This window comes from Hydra vulgaris, chromosome 08 (genome assembly GCF_038396675.1).
Source record: "Hydra vulgaris chromosome 08, alternate assembly HydraT2T_AEP".
Taxonomy (NCBI): domain Eukaryota; kingdom Metazoa; phylum Cnidaria; class Hydrozoa; order Anthoathecata; family Hydridae; genus Hydra; species Hydra vulgaris.
The window spans coordinates 17694686-17704744 of record NC_088927.1 but is presented as its reverse complement, the minus strand read 5'-3'; the positions used below and the strand labels follow the sequence as shown (position 1 = coordinate 17704744).

Below are 10059 nucleotides of genomic sequence, written 5' to 3'. Positions count from 1 at the left end.
CATCCATAATGTTGAGACTTAATTAAGAGAGTTTAATTTTTTTTTAATGTGGAATAAACCTTGACGAACAACAACAACACAAAAAAACAAGCTATTTATTTTCCGTAAATCGTTTTTACAATAGTTTTAATAATAACAATAATAAAAATAATAATAATAATTATAATAATAATAATAATAATAACAATAATAATAAGTATGTTTATAGAACGATTTCTCAAAACGTAGGAAGGATATCCCCAAAGAAATCGTTCCTATGAACGATTACTGAAAAAAGGGAACGATTTCTAAAAAACCGGAACGATTTCCCGAAAAAAAACCCCGAAGGAACGATGACTCGGACAAAAACAGGAACGATTTCCTTAAAAACATGAACAATTTCTTTTAAAACAGGAACGATTTCTTGCACAAATCCTAGCTAAAAAAAAATTAAAGCCGCCATCTTGTTCCAAATATAAAGTTAAAGTATAGATTAATGCATACTATAATTTAAATGATTTAATAAAGTGTTTAAAAACAATTGTCTTAAAACATTTCCTTATGTTAATGTTTAATAAAGCATACACATTTTCAAAGAAATTCTTTAAAGATAATGTAGTCGGTAAGTTGTTTATTATAACATGATGAATTGTTTTTTTTACAGTAATTTAAAATATATATATATATATATATATATATATATATATATATATATATATATATATATATATATATATATATATATATATATATATATATATATATATATATATATATATATATATATATATATATATATATATATATAATGTAAATAAAGAGTGTAAGACTTCCTAAATAAAATTATAAATAAATAAAATCAAGACTTCTTGCTCCACCCCAACCTATCAGTCAATATTGACTGATTGGTTGGATATATTGCTTTCTATCATATCTTATATTGACTTTCTATCATATATAGTATTGACTGATAGGAATAGTCATATTGCCTTTTATCATAAACATAATTGTATTTCGCTTATTTATTTTTCAGAAACAAGAAGTCAGGTTTATCGAATTTCTACCAAAAAATTCACATACATTCACATCTTTTAACGCATTACAAATTTTAAAAGTGCATGATATAATGAAAATTGAAAATTGTTTATTTATTCACAGCTGCCTAAACAAAAAGCTACCTCCTATATTTAATAAATGCTTTACTCTAGGCAGTGCAATTAGCTGTCAACTTACAAGAAATTTTTGTAGAGGTGCACTTAGTGTGCAAACATATAATACAATATCCTAAGGTAAACATTCCTTTAAATACTCTGCATTAATGTACTGAAATCAATTTCAAAATAAATTACAATCAATCCCATTTAACAACATTAAAAAATATGTCCTCAAAGCCAAATTAAAATACTACTTGTTACATTAAGATAAATAGAAATAACACTTCTATCACTGGTGATAAAAGATATCTCACTATAGAAGATATATAAGATATAAATATGAATGTTGACTAATAGCATCTTACTGAGTGTATTGTTTATTTTATTTGCATTGTTTTTGTTTTGTTTTGTTTATGGTTGCTCCGCTCAATTAAGCTGAGCTATATGAGAGTGAACCATCCAGAATGTAGACTGTACATATATTTTGCAACTTATAACATTCTTATGTAAAACATATATATTTCTGGTAAATATATTGCCATTTGTTGTTGTTGTTGTTTTGTTGTTGTTGTTGGTACATTAAGGTGGATACTTCATGATGCAGTGTCACACTGTAGATTGACACACTGAGTGTGTAAATTTACACATGCTAAAAGTATATCTATCAGTATATAGATGTACTAAATGTATTGAATCGTGTAGAGACTTAAGAATATTTGTATAACCCTTAGCGCTATAGAGTGCTCTTAAATTATAAGGTGTACAAACAAATATGTAACAAGTAAAAAACCAACTTTGGCTGTTGATAGTGTAACAACTCACCAAACAAATGATTTAATAAAATATTTTAAAAAATGTTAAATAATTATACAAAATAGACTGAAAATGAATAATTTATCAGCAACTAGATGCATTTTTTTCTCTTATGAAACAGGCAATTTGTTATTTTTATTACATCTTTAATTTATTTTGAAAAGATTTTGTTTATGATATGAGCTACATACAAATTAATTATGTGCACAATCAGTATATATCAAATCAGCAAAATACTAGAAACAGAAAAAAAAAAAAAATAACTTTTTTACTATATATTGAAAAGATGAGTCATGTAGTTTTTATTGAATAAATGTATTTTGTTTCTTAGAATTTTATAATATTTTTCCTTTAAATTTACCAGCAATTAAGGGTAAAATTACCAGTAGCAAAATTATACATTTTCAGTTTGATTTACCTGTAAACTAGTTAACTATTATTGCAATCCCTAATCATGGAGATAAAAAGACATAAAATAAAAAGGTTCTGAAAAAATATGATTTTTTTTTAATTTAGTTTTTTTTAATGAATTTTCACGTTTTCAGCTTTTTAATAAAATATGCTGGGTGTTCTATTTAAAAAAATCACCCACCTATATATTCTTTTAAGTTATTTTGTTTATTTTTTTACATTATTAGTTTATGCTTCTCATAGTTTTGGTGTTGGTGATCAAGCACATAGATGATCAAACCCATGTTTTTATTGTATTTATTAATCTCACTTGTTCTTGTATTTATTAATCTCACTTGTTTGAATATTTTTTTGACTAATATTTGTTTGGTTAAGTTTGTTTTTAGCTTGAAGTATTTTTCCAAGGATTATCAGCCTTGTCTAACTGAACCTTTTGAATATCCTTCATTTTCCTTCACTGCTTGTTATCTTCTGGTCCTCTTATCTTATTCGCCTTCCTTGATCATTTCAAACTCTTCATTTAGCAATTTTTCAAAATGAGCCATCCAACTTGTTTTTACTTAAACTTTATTTGTATATATTTTTCCATCTAGCCCTTTACTACACCCTTTAACAAAATCTATATATTTTGTAACTATTTGCTTCACAAATCTGAATTCTCCATTCATTTTATACCTTCTGTTTGTTTGATTGAACTTTGTATACATCTTGTTTTGCCTTGCGCTTAGACTTACAATGCAAGAACCTGTCTTCTGCATTCACAGACTCTTACAACATTGTATAAAATTTGTTGATTTTTGCTACAATTTTAACTAAGTATTTATTGAACTCTTCAGATTATTTGTGCTGTTGATGACTTTTAACTTTTAAATTCTCCACTTTTCACGACTAAAGACCATTTAATAAGGATTTTAGGGTGTTTTTTATATTCCTATTTCAACACGAAATTTTATTTGTATTACTAATACTTTTATTTGTATTATTATTAATTAGATTATAAATTTTAAACATACATGGAGCTGTTTTGATAACCTTGACCTGATATGGCACCAAAAAAAAAACACAAAAAGTGTCTTGCTTTTTTGTATTTTTTTTGTTTCAAATGTAGTATAACTAGTGCATAACTAGTTTATGTTTATTTTAGCTAGCTTATATTTTTAGAACAATGCGATGGATTTTAAAGTTATTACATGCCATGAACTCTTATTTAGCTACTAACTGAACGTTTTAAAAATTTCTTGAAACCGTTCTCATTGTTTTTTATACAAGGTAATATTAGTTGCAATGTTTTCTTGGTAAAATCGCTGCTTAGAAGTCCTTATTGGTCTGGGTCATTAATTGAAGAGGGTATGTAACGTTTATTTAAAGTCTTTAAGTGTTTCAACTAATATATTGAAATTTTACAAATTATTTTGAAAAATGTGATTTTATTTTTAAATTTTTGCAGTTCTTCTACCACCTCGACAGTCGCAATCAGCATCTGTTTGTCTTCTTCATGCTATGGTTGAAGATACTTAAGAAACAGACAATTATAATGCTTATACTTAAGTAGTTTTGTTTTAAATAGCAAGTTGTTGCTCTTATTTTTACCTCTTTTTTAAACTTTTTGTTTTTCGATTGTGTTATTGTAAATCCAGAAATCAACTTAATATTGCAACCCGTATTATTTTATTATATATAATTTAGTCTGGTTATATTATCTCTATTAAGTAAAATTTATTTTGTAAAGATAAACCTGGCTTTTTTCTTTTGTTATTTTTGTATATTATTATTTTTGAAAATTAGCCTTTAATTAAAAAAAAATTATTAAAAGCATTAAAAATACAAATTTGACAAAGCATCTTGAAAAGTATTTTTTTTTAATATTATACCGGACTGGTCTGGTGGCAAACTTTGTTAAGATAATTTAATCCGTACGTATAATTTAAATAATAATATATAATCAGTAAAAATAATTTACCGGACTTACTCTGTACTTCTTATGTAATGCCTCGTTAAGTTTACGAACGACTCACCCAATTTAAACATGAGGGGCAACTGCTTTAAAAATTATTACACTACCACCACCTTGAAGTTTGTGGCTTCGAACTAAATTTTTCTTTCTGTAAACATAAGTTTATAACTCTGAATAAAGAGCGCTACAAAAAATTATCTTGTTTCATTAGGCAATTATTTAAATAGAATCATATTTAAATCAAAACTAGAAACAATATTGAGCTAATTTAGTTACAATAAAAAAGCACGTTCGGCTTAAGCGGCGTAGCGATAAAACAAATGAACAGGTCATTTCAGAAAAACCTTAAGCCACTTTATTACTAAAATAAGTCAACCACCGATTATTTTTTTTGGTTAGGTAAAAGTTCTTTTAATAAATCAAATAAATTTTTGCTAATGACTCAACTTTATACTCCTGTACTGACAAAAAGTCTTTTCTTTTCGATCGTATAAAACCGGCAGCCGATCTTGAATCTAATTTCACTTCTGTAACAGATTTAAGCTTACAGTGACTTGTAAATTTTAACTCCAAAAAAACTCAGTTATTTACTGCAAACAACTATCGTAGTACTGTCGACATTTCCGTTTAACATTATCGTAGTACTGTCGACAATATTATTCTAGGCAAGGTCCAAAAACGCATTGTAAACGTAGTTGGAACAGCCCTATCCACTAAGCTTGAACTATTTTTCCATTGTTTTAAAGTTGTATCTCTTTCTCTTTTTAACAAATACTATCATGGTTGATACTCAAAGGAGCTACTATCCCTAATTCTATTAGCTAAAATTCATTGTTGTTTGACTCGACTAAAAACTTTTATTCGTCTAGTTTTTGCACACCTTACCCCTTTGGAACTATCTCCCACCTTTATGTTTTCCTATACAACCTTCAACATTTTAAGTCTTCTGTCAATCGTTTTCTTGGTCTATAACTCCTTTCTTTTTTCTAGTAACTCCCAACTAATTAGTGGTTGCTTGCAGCCAGAAAAAAAATAACAGGCCTTACAGCGTGCGTTGTATTGAAACACCTTAAGTCACTGACTTGTGGTGTTTCTTACTCTGGACGACCGATACATTTTACATGAAAGATTTTAATATCTGCAGAAATCCAGTTAAAGTGCTAATTTATATCAAAATTTATTGTAAAATATAATGATAGTGAAAAAACTGTATTAGCTATTAGATTTAAATGATTTATGCAAATTCTATCGCTCAAACCCGGAGTATAATATACTATTACAATTTTTTGTTTTCGTTTTATTACGGAATATTGTTTCGAAAATAGTATTAAAATAGTCAAAAATCACACATTTTTCGCGATTGGATTTTTTGTTTGAAATATAAAAAGTTTTTTTTATTTATACCAATATATATATTGGTATAAATATATATATTGGTATAAATATATAATATATATTGGTACCAAAATAAAATCGTTCCTATTAGGGCTCTACTAATTATCAACTTGAAAAATCGGACCGTTTTCTCAAAAACTGGAATTGATTCATCAGGAACTATTTTCTAGAAACAGGAACGATTTCTCATTAAAATAGGAACGAGTTCTTACGGGCACATTTCTTAATTACAAAATCTTCTTTTTAATACTTATATCATGTCTGATGACGGTCTGACCTAATTATATTGAAATATTACATGATTAAATTTTAAACTCCCTAGGGCGGTCATTATTTTTAATTAGTTAGTAGCTGTGTTTTATGTTATTAAATATCAAACTATTTAAAAGAATCTCTGTTTTAAATGGCTTTTGTAAATTTGAATATTATTGAAATATAGAAAAAAAACCTTTTTAATTTGTAGCATTTACATAAAAGTTACAAAACTTTTAAATAAATTCTTGCACGAACTGTTAAGGAAAAATTAGTGACTTAATTTTAAATATTTATTTATAAGCAGCTTTAAAACTTCGTGATTTGATTAAACAATTTTACAAATGCATTAAAATCACTAGCGAGATACCATTAATGAGATCTAAAATATAAGAAAACGCTACACTGAATAAAAGTACGTTTTACGTTAAGATAGCGTAAAATTTTACGTAAAGCAGACCTATAGTATGAAAATTATCCTTCATATTACGTAAAGCAGACATTAAATTTTTTTTTTACTTTTTTTGTATTTTAAGTAATTTTAATTACGGAATTTGTTTTCTAAAGCAAAAAAAATATGTTTTTACTAGAAACTTCATTATTATTTTGTTTTTAGGACCAAGATTTCAAGTGTCTGCTTTAGGTCAACTTTTTAATACTGTCTGCTTTGCGATCAAATAGCGTTATATATATATATATATATATATCAATATATCTATATTATAATTAGTATCTTACTTCCTTCTAGTCAACATAAATATTAATCACTGATATACCTTTTTTACTTAATGCTATAAATATCAACCATTAATAAACACGTTTAGAAAAGTATAGATATTTGTTTAACTTAAATATATATATAAATACAAAAATTTATTTCTTTACTCTTACTATAGGTCAACACTACATTAAAACACTAATTTATTTTTTTATTTTTTTTATTTTTTTTACAGAATAGTCTAAATTTCTTTAAAAGTAAAGATATTTAACTTATTTAAACATCATACTTTGCATAGAATGAGAGCAGTCTAGCTTCAAATGCATTTCAAATGCGTTTCAAATGTTCAAAACATCAAAAACTAGTTAAAAATCTGTTTTAGAAAACAATTAACTCTACTCCACTTCAGATACTCCTGGTAACATTACAGCCACATGACATATTCACAGTTACTCTTATAACTTATACAAAATACAAAACATACTTCTGTACCACATACATTTACCTTTTAGGTTACTCTATATAATTTTAGACTATTAGTTTGAAAATATATATATACACCCAGGGAGTCGCTAAATATTTATACAAGTTTCTGTTGCTACATTGATATAACTCTATTTAATTTTTCTAGTTTATCGAACTATATTAGTTTGATTATTTTTAAGATTCATGTTGTTGAATACTTCTACTATTCACATCTAGCTTACTTCATACCAATTTGAATAACTTATTTTTGTATTGATTACTCATACTATCAAGACAGGCTACTAAAAGAGACACGTACACTGCATTGACTATTTTTATTACATACACAGCTTTAAAAACTCAGGACAGTTCACAACTCTCACTAAACCATGTTATACTAATACAAAGCACTGCACTTATCGACAATCATGTCTAAAAGTTACTTACAATTGTATGCAAGTTGTACCGAGCCCCACTAAGTGTCCTGGGTATGTATATATATATATATATATATATATATATATATATATATATATATATATATATATATATATATATATAATGGGTATGTATATATATATATACATTTAGTGAGTATGTGTGTATAGCCAGAATGCATAACCACTGCCTAGTACTACCTAGTTTTACATTAGGCGTCTAGTACTACATAATGTGTTTGTGCATATCAGGCTGTACTTAATATGTCTAATGTTACTATAGATATACATGATATTTAATACATAATTACTGTCAAGCACACAAAAGGTACTACATCTAATACTCTTTCCATAGTCACTGCATCTTTTTACTATACTACTGTGATCAAAAAGTAAGGTGAATTTTTAATTTAAATTTCCCGCCTTATTCGAATCGTCCAATCTTTTTTATTTTTAAGTTGGTAGGAATGTCATTAACATTTGCGCCAAATTACATGTCAAACTCAGAATTATTTTTTTTTGTTTACGCTTGTTTCTGAAGTACCAAAAGTGCATTCGGCGATTTTCACGATGTCTAATTTTGTTGAGCGAAAGAAGTGCTATTAAATTTTGTTTGCGGAATGATATTTCTGCTGCTGAAACGTATCGAATGTTGCAAAAGGCCTTCGGTGAAGAGACTATGTCTCAAAAAAATGTTTACAAGTGGTACAAAGACTTCAAAGAAGGCCGAGAACGTGTTGATGACTTGGAACGCTCCGGACGACCATCGACTTCGATTGATGATCGCCACATCAACAAAATCAAAGAATTGGTGCTTGCAAATCTTCGCTTAACCATTCGAGACCTTGTTGACATGGTTGGAGTATCATTTGGGTCGGTGCAAGCAATTTTGAAGGATCATTTGGGCCTCAGAAGACTCAAATCACGTTTGGTGCCGAAATTTCTCAATTTCTTTGAAAAAGAGCGTCGCGTTAAAACGTGTGAAGCAATGCTTCCTGACTATCAAGACGTCTACAAACAAATTATTACTGGCGATGAGACTTGGGTCTAGGCATACGACCCTGAAACAACCGACCAATCGAGTGAATACCGTGAAAAAGGCGAGCCGAGACCGAAGCAACCACGTCAAAGTCGCTCAAAAATCAAGGTCATGTTGACTGTTTTCTTTGATTATTGTGGTGTCGTGCACTACGAATTCCTTCCAATTGGCCAAACTGTCAACAAGGAATATTATTTGAGCGTTATGCGACGATTGCGTGAAGCTAATCGCAAAAAGAGACCGGAATTATGGGCCAATAACTCTTGGATTTTGCACCACGATAATGCGCCTTCGCACACAGCACTGGTTTCTTCGTGAGTTTTTCGCCAAAAACTCTACCCATGTTGCTCCACAACCACCGTATTCGCCCGACTTAGCACCGTGTGACTTCTGGCTGTTCCCAAAGCTCAAGAGACCACTCCCGGGGAAATCGTTTTGAGTCCATTGAAGAGATCCAACGTGAATCGGCACGCGCATTGAAGGCTATCCCTACCGAGGACTTTTCGGCATGCTTCGAAGACTGGAAAAAACGTTGGCAAAAGTGCATTGGGGCCGGGGTGGATTATTTTGAGTGGGACGATACAGATTTGGAAGAATAAATAAAGATTTTTCATTTCATAAAAAAATTCACCTTACTTTTTGATCACAGTAGTATATATTTATCATACCTATAACGCAAACTACACCACACTAACTATATATAAAACGAATCATTCCACTCCAAATATTCAACTCCAGCTCTGTTACAAACACCCTCTGATATCTACTTAAAAAACAAATATTTATACTCCAATTCTGTGACATGCACCCATACACATCCCTCTATAAAAGATAAGTAACAAAACTTAAATTATATTTAAATATAAACACATTTTATTGTTAATGTACCATTCTAACACTATTAAAATACTATAATAATGCTAATAAAGAGTTATTAAGCTAATGAGGAATAAAAAAACACAAATTCACATTATTACTAGATACCACATGACTTATTTTTAATAACTAGCTTCTCACCACTAATATTATTTTGAGACTAAAAACTCAAGCTAAAGACACAAGTTACCATGAATATAAGTAAGCACTATCTCAACCATACTATACATACAGTTTGTTTAACTGACAAGAGGCTAGCTGCTACCTAGTTTATAAAACGAATAAATCTTCTCCACTTCAGATACTTCTGGTAACATTACAGTCACATGACATATTCACAGTTACTATTATATCTTATACAAAATTCCACATAATCTTAGATTATTAGTTGTAAAATATATATACAGATTAGTTGTTTGTTAAATATATATATATATATATATATATATATATATATATATATATATATATATATATATATATATAAGTTATTGCTACTATAATGGTGTAACTCTAATTTGAATTTTCCAGATTATTAAGTTGCAATAGTCTGTTATTTTAAAAAT

The 10059-nt window shown here is 28.2% G+C and overlaps 1 long non-coding RNA gene across 1 annotated transcript; it reads left to right on the top strand.

Moving 5' to 3' along the window:
• The first annotated feature begins 319 nt into the window (after positions 1-319).
• On the top strand, positions 320-4042 carry LOC136084209 (uncharacterized). The gene is made up of 3 exons (XR_010640392.1): positions 320-601; positions 3519-3704; positions 3805-4042. It is a non-coding gene; the product is annotated as an uncharacterized LOC136084209 (long non-coding RNA).
• Positions 4043-10059: the final 6017 nt, after the last annotated feature.